The 17,391-nt window shown below is 41.3% G+C and overlaps 1 protein-coding gene across 2 annotated transcripts in view; it reads right to left on the reverse strand.

Annotated features, from left to right (window-relative positions):
• The window catches only part of GNG12 (G protein subunit gamma 12), a 62,576-nt gene that overhangs the window by 30,608 nt on the left and 14,577 nt on the right, over positions 1-17,391 (reverse strand). Inside the window, exon 2 of one of the 2 annotated variants that reach the window (XM_061633386.1) lies at positions 11,142-11,255. The exons of the other annotated variant lie outside the window; for it this stretch is intronic. The gene's annotated coding sequence lies outside the window, so the exon portion shown is untranslated. The remainder of the gene's footprint in view (positions 1-11,141; positions 11,256-17,391) is intronic. 2 annotated transcript variants of the gene reach the window in all.

Here is a 17,391-nt window from a genome sequence, read left to right on the forward strand (position 1 = left end):
CCTCATGCACCCAAATTCTTTCCATCCTGGAAAACTGGGGTTAACAGTCATAGCTTTCCCACAAGGAAATGTAGTTTTTCATGAGGCTTGGAGACCTGCAGCACAGAAGTTCCATAACTCTCATAAAACCACAATTCCTTTGGTTGGCAGTTGAAGCACTATTCAGTTTAAGTATGCCACATATATGCCCTCAATTTAGGGTGGCAACTCCTCCACATTGGCCACTACTATGTAGTGGCCAGAAAGCCAAGAAGACTAATCCGAATGAAGCATCAGCTGTGATGCTACTGCCAACAACTGACCTGGAAAAGATATTCAATAACTTCTATTGATATTTAATAATAACAATAATAACAACAACAGCAACAAAACAGCAGCAGCAGCAGCAGCAGCAGCAGCAACAACAATAATAGTTATCCCCTACTCTTCCTCTCTAAAGAACCCAGTGAAATCCCAGGCTTGTTACTACTTTTACAGTATATTCTTAAGCTTGAGACAAAGCTGAATATTTTCCCAGAAACAAAGTTCTTGTACGTTAAATATTGAGCATGCAGGATGACATCCAATGTTAGTCATACACTGGTTTCAATGGGTGTACACCAAGCATTACTAATGTTAGATGTCACCCATACTGTCTAACAATTGCTGTTTTCTACTGTTTTCTCAGCTAAGTACTGATATTTCAGAATCTCTGACTATCCACTTATCTTAAGATGTTTATGCATCCCAAAGAATACCCAAGATTTTTCACAAAACCTTCCTTCGATAAGCTTGTTTTAGTTATATTCTTCATATTTAGATGCCGGTTATGGACCCTAATTAATGACTAATTTATTTATAATTTGAAAGTTGCAGTTTATTGTTGGCAAGGACTGCATACTTCATTGCTCATACAAGACTGAGCCTATGATCTAGGATTAACCAGAGTTCAAGTCAAAATTAAAATATAACTGGACTTATAATAAAGTATACCAACCCTGTGCTCTTGCCCATTTTGTCCTAGACCAGAGGTTCCCAAACTGTGGTCCATGGACCACCAGTGGTCCGCAAGCTTCATCCAGGTGGTTCACAGCATGTCTGCATTAAGTATTCAAATTGATTTTTAACTGTATTTTTATTGCTTCTTTTATTACCTATACTGTATTTTATTGTAGTACAATTTAAGCTCTATGAAATACAAATTATAATACAATAGAATAAATATATAAAAATAAAAGAAGCAATAAAAATACAATAGAAAATCATTCAGCATCTAGCATGGTGCGTTACAATTGCTACAACAGGCAGAAAAATCTTTAAGTGGTCTGAAGTCATCTGCCAAGACCATCAGCAATTTTCAAGTGGTCCATGGGGGGAGATGTTTGGGGACCACTGTCCTAGACAATCCCCAAAATCATTTGTGTTCTCAAGAGGTAGCTACCCCCTTAACAGTTTTGCTTATCTTTTCACTGATCCCTGAATCCATCACATAATTGATTTTCATAGATCCTTGAATCAGTCACACATTTCTTGAAACAATTTCCACTGAAGCTTAGAGCTTAAAAAAACACAAAGGCTACGTAGATCACACTGTAGTATGAAGGCTAAGTCCTCTACGGCAAATGTCTCTATCAGATCATCTCTCAGAATTTATTTGCCAAAAGCAGAAAACTAATGGCACCAAAGTGCATTTTATCAAAAGTACTTCTAAGATAAGAAATGTGTTTCATAAAACAGAATCAGATGTTCAATTTTTGTGAGCTAAGCCACAATCACCAAAGGGAAGTGGCTTCCGAATTCCAAATGAGACAATTAGTTTTCTGGATGCTTCCTGTGGCAGTATTCATCCTGGGGTCTTAGTGGTGACAATCATGTTAGCTGGGGCCCATTCTATCAGCTCAGCTGAAGGACCCACTCCTCTCCCTGAATGTTGCACCCCAGGCGCAGGGAGAGTTAGATCAGAGAGAGGAGTCAGATGAGGATGAGGTTCCTGGGGGCAACAGAGGAAGGGGGGCTTTGACAGCCCACAGACTTCCCTGGCTGGCACCCACATTGAGGCAGGTCCAGCCCCGCCTGCGAGTTCCCTGCCTGATCTGTTGGGAAGCGAACCTTCGTGTGGGCCAACCCTGCCTGCACAGGAATCCCCACCTAGCACTTCAAACACCTCCCCACCAACCAGAATCTCACTTCCAGAGCCCGCGCTGTCACCTAGCGAAGCCCCACTGTCAGATTGGCCATTGGAGGCTCACCTCCCCTTGCCCCACGTGAGGAGGCATGAGAAGACAGACTTTCAGAGGGTGAAACTCCGTCAGAGCTGTCGTTCACATGCAAAGACCTTCCCTACTTAAGCAGATGCATTCCCAGACTCTAGTGCTGAGTCAACTCTCCCCACACGCCGCAGAGACTGTTTAGGTAGGCTAGTTAGGGAAAGTAGTGAGTCAGGGTAGACAGGTTTATGAAGCGCACCGCTTTGGATGAGACCATCACATTAATAAAATGAGAAACACAGCAAACCTCAACCTCACCTCAGTTTGGTTCCTTCATCTCTGGGCAGGACACTGAACTCTTTCCATTCCAGCTGGTTATTGTAACTAAGAACTAGTGCCTGAGCTTGCTCCCTGTCCCGCCATTCCTCTTTTGTGTTGTACTTATTAGAATGTAAGCCCATGGACAGGGACTATCTTGTTCTTTAATCTTTGTACAGTGCATAGGAAATATTAAGCCTTTTATTAATAAGTAATAGTAAATATAAGGACAGAATATGGAGAAACCAATTGGTTCCCAGTTGGAAAGGGTGTGCGACAGGGATGTATTCTATCACCCTATTTGTTTAATCTATATGCAGAACATGTCATATGGAAAGTGGGATTGGTCCAAGATGAAGGAGATGTGAAAACTGGAGAGAGAAATATCAATAATTTAAGACATACAGACAATACCATACTACTAGCAGAAACCAGTAATGATTTGAAACGAATGCTGATGAAAGTTAAAGAGGAAAGCACAAAAGCAGGACTACAGCTGAACGTCAAAAAGACTAAAGTAATGACAACAGAAGATTTATGAAACTTTAAAGTTGAGAATGAGGACACTGAACTTGTCAAGGATTATCAATACCTTGGCACAGTCATTAACCAAAATGGAAACAATAGTCAAGAAATCAGAAGAAGGCTAGGACTGAGGAGGGCAGCTATGAGAGAACTAGAAAAGGTCCTCAAATGCAAAGATTCATCACTGAACACTAAAGTCGGGATCATTCAGACCATGGTATTCCCGATCTCTATGTATGATGGATGTGAAAGTTGGACAGTGAAAAAAGTGAATAAGAGAAAAATCAACTCATTTGAAATGTGGTATTGGAGGAGAGCTTTGCGCATACCATGGACTGTGAAAAAGATAAATAATTGGGTGTTACAACAAATTAAATCAGAACTCTTGTATTGTATTTATATATTCTTTGATTGTTTTATTATTATGTACACCGCCCAGAGAGCCCTTGGGCTTAGGGTGGTATATAAATTAAATAAATAAATAAATAAATAAATAAACTATTACTAGAAGCTAAAATGATGAAACTGAGGTTATACTTTGGACACATAATGAAAAGACATGATTCACTAGAAAATACAATAATACTGGGGAAAACAGAAGGAAGTAAAAAAAGAGGGAAGCCAAACAAGAGATGGATTGATTCCATAAAGGAAGCCACAGACCTGAACTTACAAGATCTGAACAGGGTGGTTCATGACAGATGCTATTGGAGGTCACCGAGTCATAGGATCGCCATAAATAAAATAGACTTGAAGGCATATAACAACAAAATAGTAAATAATCTTTCTAGAATTTTTCATTTCACTAAAACCAATAAAAGTAATGTTGTGAACTTGCCTTTAATCTGATCTTAAAAAACAAAACAAAAAAACGAGGATTTCTTTTCATGTTGTTATCTCATCTTTTATGTAAGAGTAGCAAAAATGGTCTATGGCACAGAGATTATATGGTCCTCTAAATAAATGAAAACACTGTGACAGGTACAGCGAGTTATTGAAACCAGAGGTGCTGCGCCCCAAAAGGCAAAAGCAGTCTAAAGACTATAAAGATCATATTCCAAGAGGCAGTTCTTCTGGATATATTATACCTATCTTCCCTTATTTCACTCCCACCTGAGTTTTTTTTTTAATGTTTACTATGTGGTTATGTCATTTGAAATGCTAATCAACTTGCTTGTCCCATTATCTCTGTGCCATTCACAAACTGGCATGCAGGATAAGTTATCAGGTTAAAAGAGGCTTTTTTAAAAAAGGGAAAAAAGTAAGCCACACAAGCTTTCTAGTATAGACTGAACTCTTGTTCTTCCATTCCTCTCCCATAAATGTTCCTCAGGCAAATTGATTCCTTCAGTGGCTTTTTGCAGCTTTCTAGTTTTGCATGCAAAGACACCTGTGCAATGTCATTACTAAATGCCTGGAATGGGTAAACTATTCTGCTGACAATAACAGATAGGAATGGAATCTAGTTAATCTGCTTTAGGTTATTATTACTATGCAAAATTGACAGTTTTCACTCTTAAGGTGTACTCAACAATAAGTAGTGGATAGTTCAGTTACTCTCCAAAAACTCCATTTAAAGAGTGGGTTTGATCTGTACATTTGATGCTGTTGTCTCTCTGTGTGTGCTTCTCCTTGCTAGAAACAGTCTAATTTCCATTTCTTCCATATTTGTGAAAGCAATTCTGCCAATGTGCTCTTTTGAAGGGCCCTCTGGCAATCTTGACAGGAAGATTATTTTTACATGCTACAAGTTTCATTTATTGCTATTTGCATACTGCTTTCACAACCATTTCCTGTTCATACTCACTAGTCATGTAATTCACAGTTGGTGTTTCAGTGCAGGTGGAAATTCCAGGTTTTTAAAAAATTATTTTACACAGTGTCTCATTATAGAAGAAAATCTGGCAAATGACACAGGATGTCATCTCCTCTCTATCAAGAATACAGAATTATTTTGTATCATTTGGTCAAAACCTTAGCAATAAAGGCAGCAATATTTACAAAATCTCCAACTGCAGCTTGTCGCTTATCTGACCAGTGCCAATCAACAAATTCCCTTTAGCAGTGAAACAATAATACTGCACTAGAACATGTCAAATTGTATATGCAGTTTTCTCTGGTCTTGTTCCCTTAGGGCACAATCCAACTCGCGTTTACACCAGGCGGAGAGGAGTTGGATGCGGTGGATCTCCACCTTAGCTGGCTGGGTCATGGCTCAACTGGGCTATGCGTGCATAAGTCCCTCAGCCCGGCTCTGCTGGCTCCGCCGAAACTGGCACAAGTGGAACTGGCATAAGGTCCCCCAAAAAGGGGCATGTCAGGGAAGGGGACTTAGGCTGCATCCAACTCATGTTCGGAGTGCTCCTGCAGGTCCCAATGCAGGCAAAAGTTATGCTGGCAAAAAGGTCAGTCTAAGAGAATAATTGCAATAGAAGTCAATGTAGAGGGCTTACTCCCAGGTAGGGATATTTGGGAGAGCAGGCTATTACTTTCTGGCCCCTGAGCTGGTGTCCAACCAACCCAGAGCCTCCTGAACGGCAACTGGATGCGGCAGAACTTTATGCCGGCTTCTCTTGCTCCAGCACAACTTATCCCAGCTTCCATTTAGTTGGATTGTTCTGCCTTATGTTAAATGCTGTTGTCTCTGAAAAGAGAGGCAGGGACTTCAGCAGAGGATAGGCGACTGCTCTTTCAATTATTAGCTGCAAGACTGCAACAGCAACTAGTCTAGTGCTCAACTGATTGCAGACCTATCCACCAAAGAACCAGGAATGCAATTTTCCATTTACATAGCCAATTATATCCTTAAAAATTAGTGATAATCCTTTGCCATCAGTGTACATGCTCATGCAAACCCATCTTTTCATTCTGAAATTATCTCAAGCATGTTGTTTAAATATAGATTTATTTCATACCAAAAACCACTTGATCCATGAGTTGTGCAGAGCATTGGGAACTTTTTAGTGATAGAGAATATTTAATGAAGTGAAAATTCAACTGCTAGCCTGATGAGTATTTAGTTATATGGATCGTGACTATTTATCCAGGAAAATAACAAGAAGGCTGAGTTATGGCCAGATTTTACATGAGCTGGTTGAAAACTGAATTTGGGAATACAAAAAATGGCATGCAGGGAGACTAGGATTAAGGAGGTCAGGGAAGGGAATAGGGCCAAGGACTCCAGCAAGATCCTCTGCAAAGCATAATCTTGTAGTCTCCCTGAAACATCTGGCCATTTTACCAGCAATCTCTCATTTCTGTAAAAACATCTAGAAAGCTTTGATCAATCAGCAGCTATGCTGTACCACCCTAAAACAAAAGGATGGAGTTCAAGTGAGAGTCCCAACACTTAGGCCTCATATGAGATTTTGCAATTTTCAATTTAAATGAGAAGTGTGTCTCAGAAAAAAATAGAGAAAATTGGCATGACAATATTTGTTACTGAGCATTCAAGAACAAAATTAAATCCCAATATATTGTTTTCAGAACTGTCTGTAAATTGTGGAACTTGACAAACTTGTCAAGCCTATCTTGTTTATTCCATTTTAGGGGTCCCTAGGGAAGTACTAGTAGAAGAAAGACTACCAGGGAAATACCTGGACTAAGAAATTGGTTGCTGGTTCTCTTCAACTGAGGAGTAATATCATAAGTATGAGAACTTAAGAAGTGCCCTGCTAGATCTGACCAAAGGTATCCTGTTCTTACAGTAACCAACCAGATCCCTATAGAAAACCCACAAGTAGAACCTGAGTGCAACAGCATTTTCCCCACTTGTGATTCCGAGCAACCAGGATTCACAGGCATACTACCTCCAATGCTGGAGGTAAAACATAGCCATCATGGCTAGTAGCCAATGACAGTCTTATCCTCCATGAATTTGTCCAGTTCTTTTTTAGGCTTGGATTTTTTAAATTCTCAAATCTTTAACACAAGGGCCCCCTCTATGAACAAGCAGTGGCCAATGCAACTCTCTCTGCAAAGTGATATGGACTTCCAAATTACCCTTCCACTAATCTTCCCTACTGAATCCAGAATATAAAATGGCATGATCAGTGTCAAGCATTCCGTATTGTTTCCTAATAGTCAATACAGTGGGAAAAGCAAGCCTTATCAGATGATATTGCATGTGATCTTTCAATAATAAGGGTTTATACTTAACATTATGTATATGAGTACTCCTGTCAATGGTAATTACGTTAATAATGTTTTAAAAGTTTACCCTTTTTGCTAGTGGGTGGTGATAATCTAACAGGGCCAACTGCTAGATGTCAGGAAACACTTTGTGTTCCTCAATCTGGAAATAATACAAAGGCCAGAATTTTCCAGTTTGGCCATTTGTACAAACTCCTTTGACTTTGAAATGATTAACTGTAGTGACCAAGCAGATATACTCTGTGTTTTGCATTTGTTGCTCTGGGAATAATACAAAATGCTTTGTGACATCGAATTCTGTGAAACAACAAAAGTTCATACACTCAGGGGCGGCTCCAGGAATGCCGGGGCCCTTGGGCATCAGCTTGCCTTGGGCCCCGGCGTGTGCGCGCGTGCGCATTCGCATTCATGCTAACGCACGCATGCAGCCCACCCCGCCTACCTGACTCCTGTCTTTTACTATTGCCATTAACCAAGATGGCGGCCACAGTTTCCCTAAGGGGATGAAGCCTCCACCACCATCTTTGTTGATGGCACGCATGCGTGCTACATGCGCGCATCTCTGCCATCAACTAAGATAGCAGCAGGGGCTTCAGTACCTTAGGGAAACCGTGGCTGCCATCTTTGTTAAGGGCAACAGTAAAAGACAGCGGACAGGTAAGTGGGGAAACGTGGGGGGACGGCAGATCACGGAAGGGGAGAGGAGGGGTGGCTGAGGGGCCCCCTGTAGCTCCAGGGGCCATCGGGCCAGTGCCCAACCTGGCCGCCCTTTAGAACCGGCCCTGCATACACTCCCAGAACAAGCCATGCTCGTACAATTAAAAGTATAATGTGCATTTCATTTTTGTGTGTTGTGGAATAAATGTAGCACATACTGTTTCTTGGAGGAAGATGTAGTTATATTCTATATTAGTTCACAAAACTTCACGGATAGACTATAAAATTGCTCTGTTTAAAGCAATTGTTACTTGTTAACAATGGTCACCAAATAATTTAAATACGTTATTTTAAAACAAATCTTTAGCTGTACACTGAAAAATGGTAAAATCATGAAAGCTGCTAAGATTCAATGAAACAACAATCAAGATGTAGAAAGGCTCAAACTAAAATGCAAAAAGACTTCATATAACAATAACCAGAGTCGGACTTTAAAAATCTCTCCTGAAGGTTATGGTTTTCAAACTTTTGGGACTGGCATCCCTGAGATTCTTCTATGCAAACTCCATAAGGTAATATGGGACTCCACAGCAGAAGGGAAACACATTTTGGCCTGTTTCACTGGCCAGGGGACTGAGGCCTGCAAGAGGTTACATCACCTGCCTCCCAGGAAGAGCATCAACACAAAGAGAAGACTAATGCGGCCCCTTCCATTGGCTATAGAAGGATTAGCTGCAGGGAGCTATCTTTCCTCCTTCCTGCCAGAAAGATCACTCTGCTCCTACTATCAATAGCCCTGGGACTGCAGAAGTAAGGAAAGCACACTCTGGCCTCTACCACCAGCGAGAGGAACAAGGGTTGCTGCTCCTCTATCCAAGCAAGACCATCAGCAAAGGAAGACTGATCTGACCACTACAGGATATAAAATTATCTGTTTACAACTCACCACTTTGTTCTGGCATTGTCAAACTGATCTCTCTCCATTCCCCTTCCCTTGTGTATCTTGTGTTTTTTTTTTGCTTATAATTGCTTGTATGTCTTTTTACACTACTAATAATGTTACTGATGTGAGCTGCTTGGGAGACATTATTTGTATGGAAAGCAAATATAGTATAATAAATAAATTGTGGACAGATAACTGCTGCATATATTTAAAGAATAAGAAGTTGGTTGGTTGGATGGAAACAAAAACACAGGATTGCTTACCCTATCAAAACCCTTTTTAGTAAATTTAAGAGCATAAGAATTGCCTTGCTCACTCAGAGGTTCAGCTCTCTGACTCGTTTGTTCTACCCTCACTGAAAAAATATCCAGAGTGTGGTGACGTTAATCTGTTTCAGCAAAAACAACAAAAAGTCTCGTAGAACCTTAAAGATTAAATTTACTATGGAATAAAGTAGTTCACTTCATTGGAACAAAAAACACACACATTGAACATTAGTCTGAAATTTCATATGATGAAATGATAAACAGAATGGATTATCATATCACATTTTACACGAAGAAACACATCAGAATTTTGCAGGAAAAATCTCTGATCAGAATATTGTAATTCTTACTCACGAGTCTTTATGGCATAATCCATGTAATTATTTGTTCTTACTTATGATTATCCAGTTGTATTCCTTTGCATTAAGTTAGGCTCTGGCCCATAGTTAAATTCTGGTAGCAGGACTGTTTAAGGTAATGATGGATTTAATATCAGCAGAGGACTGACCTCTAGTGGACAAATGTAACAGCCAACTCAGCAGAGTTAATGATGTACTGAAAGTTTGATTCCATTTTACAGTAAACTATCTGGAAATTATAATAAATAGAGATGAAATTGTGCAGTGAAACATTTAAAAACCAATCTCTATCTACAGCACAGATAATACACCTTCTATTTGCAGAAGAAATATAATTTAAGCTTGAAGTGAAAGCAGACCACCTAGGCTCTATTCAGAGGTTGCAGAGCTGATTGCCAGCATATTGTTTGACAATCAGGAGCACCACAACAAGCAAGCTGCCCCTCCCCAGGCTGATGCACTCCCCTCTCATCCATGGTATAATAAGATAACTGTATTTTGCCATGATGCCCAGTTTTCATTAACCATAGTTTATCTGTAAACCAATGACAATAATAATTGAACTGGTTTCAATCCCTGGTTTGGAGACAAACTATAACGAGCTGTAATTACAGTTTGCCTGATTTTGACAGCATGGGTAACTATACTTATCTGTAACTATGGAGGGAGGGGGACATGGGGAATGAGTTCAGGAAATGAAGGAGGTGCTCCCATGGCATCTGTCTTGAATCCAACCACAAGCAGGAACCCACACACTAACACAGAGGGAGAGGAGCCGGCACTAGAAGACCAATGACATAAGTTGAAGAGGCGATGGACCTGGGCCTCGACACCAAGCACTTCCTGAGATGGGACTCATGAAGATGTTAACCTCTGGTCTTGATTCTACTAATAGCCTGGAGCACTTGCCATCAGGAGTGTCACTCTCCCTAATGAGTACTTATTTATTTATTTATTTGATTTATATCCCGCCCTTCCTCCCAGCAGGAGCCCTTGCCAACACATACAGGAGGAAATAGCAGAGGTTGCCCTTCTAGGGCTTTCCACTCCTCAGGAAGGTGGCTGCCCTAGGAGAAGTAGCCAGCACCAGAGAATAGGTATATGTAAGTGTTCATCTGGAACTAGAAACCCATCAGAACAATTTTTTTGCCATCCCTAATTTGTCCAAAGTACTGAGGATGTCTCTGACCACCTTTGTTTTCCGGACCATAGTTCCTGAGCTTGGATGAGACATGCAGCTCCTGTCCAGGCACTGATTGCTCACTGCCATCAGCTGCAGACCACTTGCTAGTTCTACCGTCATCCAACCATTCTACAGCAAAGTCTTGTAAGGACTAGACACTATCTGAATTAAACCTTACTGTTCTCTCTGCAGATGTAAAGTAAAAATGGAGCAACAAAGCATTCTCTCTGCCCTTCAAAACAGGTGCAAAGCTATATAAATTTAGCTGAAGGGAGAGAGTGCAAGTACCACGAGAAGGTCTCATATTTCTATATATGTATATGCAGCCATATTTGTAGTACTGTGTAAAGATATTAACTAGTATAATGCAAGTCAAAGGCACATTTAGAACTCCTCACAGAATTGCACTAAAGGTTTCTATGGAAGATTTATCTGTTAACTTACAGGTGGTACTATAAACCTCATCTCTGAATAAAAAGGTTTTAATTATCTATAAATTAAATATATCATCTGGATTGAAAAATAAGTTTGCTTCACTGGTAAAATGTTTACCTTCTACTATGAAGGACAGGAACGGTTTGGCTATTAAAGCATCAACTAGGAATCAGGTAATTTAGCTTCCAGTTCTTGTTCTGCCACAAATCTTGTGCTTGGCCTTTGGAAAATCTGGAAAACAGATACTGGGGTTAGTTGGAATGATGAGAGAAGAATAGCGTAGTCTTTGGAAAGGAGGTTTTACATTTTTCTGCAGCAAAACCACAAAATTACTCCTTAGGGTGTATGAATTTACCAAAGCTTTTACAATATTTCTAGCTCTGATCATGTGATGTTTTAACGAAAATACCTGGTACTTTAAAAAAAAAAAGTTTATGAACTGATGTCATAACACAAAGTTAAAAAAACCAAAGCAGAAAAACAACCTTACAGTAGTTAACTCCAAGTGAACAGAATGTTTAAGAAACATATAGGCAAAAAGAAAAGTATTTGCAGCAGAATAATTAAGACCTGTTCGATGCATTATGACTTTTACACATGGGCACTGTAAACCCTCCTCCCAGCTTCAAAATATCACAAGCCGTATCTCAATTTCCCCTAAACCCCAAGGTTTGTTTATCTTCCTAGCACCAACTGTAATCTTAATTCTTTTCTCTTTGTGCTGCTCCAGCATATCAGCACAGGGACTATGCAGCACTTCTGTACCAGGAACCAAAGGTATCTATGGCTTGGTTCACACATCCCATGAAGCCCAACTATAGCTTAGAGCAAACTTGTGGGCTCCCAAGCAGGCAATCATGGCCACTTTGCTCCTTCCCAGTCATTTTGCTACTGCACCATACTAAGCTAAACCATGGATTCACTTTGTGTCATCCAAATTTAGGATTTATTTTCCATTTATGAGGCTATCAGAGCATCTGGCAGAGTCAAAGCAAGCTTTGGCCTCCCTTTTCCAGCTTAGGGCATGCCTCTTTCTTTCTTTCTTTCTTTCTTTCTTTCTTTCTTTCTTTCTTTCTACATACATACATACATACATACATACATACATACATACATACATACATACATACCAAGACAGATAAAATATAGGGGAGGGGAAGTATCCAATTTAATACAGGAAAACAACGCAGAGGTAATGAAGGAAATAAGAAAGCAGAAACACTGAAGTGAAATTAGGAAAATGTGAGATTTTTTTCTTCCTAACATTTAATATGTCACAGGACATATGATTAACTTAATTTAAACTGAAAGCACAGCACATGAGCTAAGACATGGCAGTCAGATCAAATCAGAGACCAGATGCATATGGAAATAAGGTTTTGTGTGCATGTGCCTTGCTGAATGGCAACAACTCTTCCAAAGAGGTTCTGATCCCAATTCTCCAATCAAATTCAGCACCCATCCAGGGCTCTGACAGATAATAAGTGACAGTGGCTCAGTTCACATATAATGGTAAACCATTGTCAGAAATAAACCATGGTATACTGTGAACTTTTATTCATTTATTAAAATTATATCCCTTCCTCCCAAAAGGAGCCCAGGGGGCAAACAAAAAGACTAAAAGCACTTTAAAACATCTTAAAAACAAAAGTGTTTAAAACAGAGTATCTTTACAAACTTATTAAACAAAACACCTTTAAAACATATTTAAAGAATATATTAAACAAAACATCTTAAAAAGCAATTTCAGCATAGACGCAGACTGGGATAAGGTCTCTACTTAAAAGGTTTGTTGAAAGAGGAAGGAAATAGGCACTGAAAAAGTAATAGAGATGGTGCTTAGGTTACCAGTGCATGGACAACAGTGGTCAGGCTATCCCAGTCCAGAAACGGCCGCAGCTGTCTTACCAGCCAAAGCTGGTAAAAGACACTCCTAGCTATGGGAATCACGTGGGCCTTTAGCGACAAAGATAGATCCATGAGCACCCCCCAGGCCACAAACGTGCTCTTTCAGAGAGAGTATGACCCCAACCAAAGGAGGCAATTGACCAATTATCCAAACTCGAGAACTACCAACCCACAGCACCTCTATCTTGTCAGGATTCAGGCTCAGTTTATTGGCCCTCAGCCAGCCCACCACTGAGTCCAGGCACTGGTCCAGGGCTTGCACAGTCCCTCCCAATTCGGATGTTACAGAGAAATAGAGCTGACACCTTACCCCAGATCTCCTGATGACTGCTCCCAAGGGCTTCATATAGATGTTAAACAGCATTGGGGACAAGATGGTACCCTGCAGCACCGCATAGCACAATTGTCAGGGGGCCGACAGACAATCGCCCAATGCTATCCTCTGAAAACAACCTTAGAGATAGGATTGGAACCACTGTAAAACAGTGTGCTGATACCCATCTCACCAAAGGGGCTCAGAAGGATACTATGATCAATGATATCAAAAGCCACTGAGAGATCAAGTAAGAATAACAGGGTCGCACTCCCCTGTCCTTCTCCTGATAAAAGATCATCCATCAGGGCAACCAAGGCCGATTCAGTCCCATAACCAGGCCTGAACCCAGACTGAAATGACTCAAGATAATCTGTTTCATCCAATAGTACTTACAATTGTGGCGCCACAGCCCCCTCAATCACCTTTGCTAAAAAGGGAGTATTTGCGACCGGGCAGTAGTTGTCATAAACAAATGGGTCCAAGGTGGGCTTTTTTTAGGAGCGGTCGGATCACCACCTCTTTCAGGGCAGCTGAGATCACTTCCTCTCACAAAGATGCGTTGACCACGCCCTGGATACACTTGGTCATGCCCCCTTGGCAAGCTTTATAAAGCCAAGAAGGGCAAGGGTCGAGAGGACATGATGCCGGCCGCATCATCGCAAGCACTTTGCCCTTGTCATCAGGCAGCATTAACTGAAAGTGATCCCAAGAAGTTGTGGCAGATGTTGCACTGGACACCTCACTGGGGACTACACTAGATGTAGATGGGGCATCAAGATTGCTGTGGAAGCAAGCAACTTGAAGTGCCTTGCAAACAATTCACAGTGGGCTTCAAAAGGTCTAAAACTCCATTTCCTGGAACTGATGTTAACAGACCCCTGACAAAATGAAAAAGCTCCACTGGATAGCTACTTGAGGATGCGATGGAGGCAGAGAAGTGGGCCTATTTCGACGCCCTCACCACTACACAGTAGGCATAATTATGATATTTTATTCATGTCAGTCAGCCTCACAGTACGTCTTTCACCACTTGCGCTCTAGCAGTCATCCAACCTGCTTCATTGCCCTTAATTCACTGGTGTACCAAGGTGCAAAGCAGGCTCCACAATGCTGGAGATGGTGCTCAGGGGCAACCATGTTAAAAGCCCGATGCGTCTCATTGTTCCACAGTGTCAGGTTTCAACAGGGTCACCTGCTCTATCTACTGCAAACTCCCACAGGGCATTCAGGAATCCAGTGGATTCCATTATTCTCTGGGAGGTGACCATCTTAATCTGTCCACAACCCCTGCAGGGGAGGATTGGAGTCGTAAGTCTAAACTTCACCAGGAAGTGTTCTGACCATGACAATAGGGTGACATCCCCCCCCCCCAGCTCCAGACCACCTTTTCCGCCATCTGGAGCAAAAACCAAATTGAGGGTGTGCCATGCCCTATGTGTTAGACCAGTGACAAATTGGGACAGTTCCATGGTCATCATGGAGGCCATGAAGTCATGAGCTGCAACCCTAGTGGCAGCCTCCGCATGTATATTGAAATCACCCAGGACTATTGTTCTGGGCTCCTCCAATACCACAACTGAGATGGCCTCTGCCAGCTCAGTCATAGAAGCTGCTGGGCAGCAGGGTGGTTGATACACCAGGAGCAACCCTAGTTTACTGTCTCATTGGCCCAGCAGTAGGTGCAGGTCCTCACAGCCAGCTCCAAGACAAGAGTGGATTCCTGGTGACAGAGATGGAAGTTCTGTAGACCACAGCAACCCCTCCTGCCCCTGCAGCCTGCATTGCACCAAGTATCCAGCAGGCAAAGCTGGGTCAGGTCAACTCCTCCCAGCTTGCCCATCCAGGTCTCGGTAATGCACACCATACAGCACCATCATACATGATCAAATCATGGATCATAGAATAGTAGAGTTGGAAGGGGGCTATAAGGCCATCAAATCCAGCCCCCTGCTCAATGCAGGAATCCAAATCAAAGCATTCCTGACAGATGGCTGTCCAGCTGCCTCTTGAATGCCTCCAGTGTCAGAGAGCCCACAACTTCTCTAGGTAATTGGTTCCATTGTCGTATGGCTCTAACAGTTAGGAAGTTTTCCCTAATGTGCAGTCGAAATCTGGCTTCCTGCAGCTTGAGCCCATTATTCCGTGTCCTGCACTCTGGGATGATTGAGAAGAGATCTCGGCACTCCTCTGTGTGACAACTTTTCATGTACTTGAAGAGTGCTATCATATCTCCCCTCACTCTTCTCTTCTCCAGGCTAAACATGTCCAGTTCTTTCAGTCTCTCCTCACAGAGCTTTGTTTCCAGTCCTCTGATCATCCTTGTTGCCCTCCTCTGAACCTGTTCCAGTTTGTCTGCATCCTTCTTGAAGTGCAGAGACCAGAACTGGACGCAGTACTCAAGATGAGGCCTAACCAGTGCTGAACAGAAGGGAACTAATACTTCACAAGATTTGAAAACTATACTTCTGTTAATGCAGCCTAATATAGTATTTGCCTTTTTTGCATCCACATTGCACTGTTGGCTCATATTCAGCTTGTGATCAATGACAATTCCAAGATCCTTCTCAAATGACGTACTGCTGAGCCAGGTAACCCCCATCTTATAACTGTGCATTTGATTTCTTTTTCCTAAGTGTAGAACTTTGCATTTATCCCTGTTGAATTTCATTCTGTTGTTTTCAGCCCAATGCTCCAGCCTATCAAGGTCCCTTTGAATTTTGTTTCTGTCTTCCACAGTATTAGCTGTGCCCCCCAATTTTGTATCATCTGAAAATTTGATAATCATGTTCTGTACCTCCTCATCCAAGTTGTTAATGATTGTGGACTTTTTGTGTACTGATCTGGCATTAAGCAACAGCACACACAGGCCAGTGGGCACAGCAGATGAGCAACCAGGAACCCATCCATGGGAGGAGTGGGAGCGAGGAACAAGTAGCATTAGTAGAGTGCTGGTGCACCTTGTTCAATCGTTCCTGTTCCAGCCTGCCTATCTTCAGCAAAAAGAATCTATGAGTTGTGGCTTATAGTCCAACAACAGATGGAGGGCACCATGTTGGTTATGTCTGCACTATGCCAGAAACTGCCTATGAATCTTAATATATGAATAGAATGCAGCACCAATATATGAATGAAATTCTTAATCACTTTTACAGCTCAGGTTGCAATTCAACTTCTATCTTATTTTCTTTTCAATTCTGCATAAATCCTTTTAATGTAATCTTTTGAACTTTAAATTCAAATTTAAAAAAAATCAATGAGGAGGAAAAGGGGCCGTTGCTGAGTGATACAGTATGTGCCTCACACGCAAAATGTCCCAGATTCATTCCAACTAAAATGATCCAAGACAGTACAGCTGGAAAAAAACTATGCACAGCCTGTACCAGTCAGAGATTCAGGCTAGATGGACCAATTGTCTGACTCAGTATGATGCAGCTTCGTATATGAAAATATATTTGATTTATAGAGATTAGCCAATGTTAAGGATTTAAATTGATAAACACTGGCCTTTCTGTGGCATGAAAGTATAGATTATAACTAACTAGGAACACAAAAATCTAAACATATCCTATTAGGGTTCGAAACTTGGTGAGGTAGGGATTTTTAGCTTGCCTCAATACCATTTAAATACAAACATACAATGTACAAAGGTACATTGGTTACATCTCCTACTGTCCAATTATTTATTTAAAACACTTTATAACCCACAATACAGTTTCACAGTGACTAAGGTGTCTTATAATTAAAACAATCAAGGATACAAAAACCATACAAATAACTACTAACAGCAGCAGAGTGGAAGAAAAGAACAAAATCAACATTAAAACAGCTCTAAAAGACATTATTAGAAGTGGAAGATGAGGGGTTGCAAACCTTTTTGTACTGGGGACACATTTCAAAATTTGAGAGAGTAGTCAAAATGGCTACCATGGGAGATGACATCACACAAAATGGCTGCCAGGGGCATCACGCAGAATTTGAGAAAGTACAGTCATTACTGCTTCCCTCACATTCCCCAGTATGGAGAACCTCATGTTTACCATGGGAAATCAGCTATGTCCTGCTGGGCATAGCTGTTAAAGGCAAAAGAATCCTGTTTTCCCCATTGTCAATCCTAAACCAAAGCTAGGCTGCCATTCTGTACCG

Source organism: Rhineura floridana, chromosome 6 (genome assembly GCF_030035675.1).
Source record: "Rhineura floridana isolate rRhiFlo1 chromosome 6, rRhiFlo1.hap2, whole genome shotgun sequence".
Taxonomy (NCBI): Eukaryota; Metazoa; Chordata; class Lepidosauria; order Squamata; family Rhineuridae; genus Rhineura; species Rhineura floridana.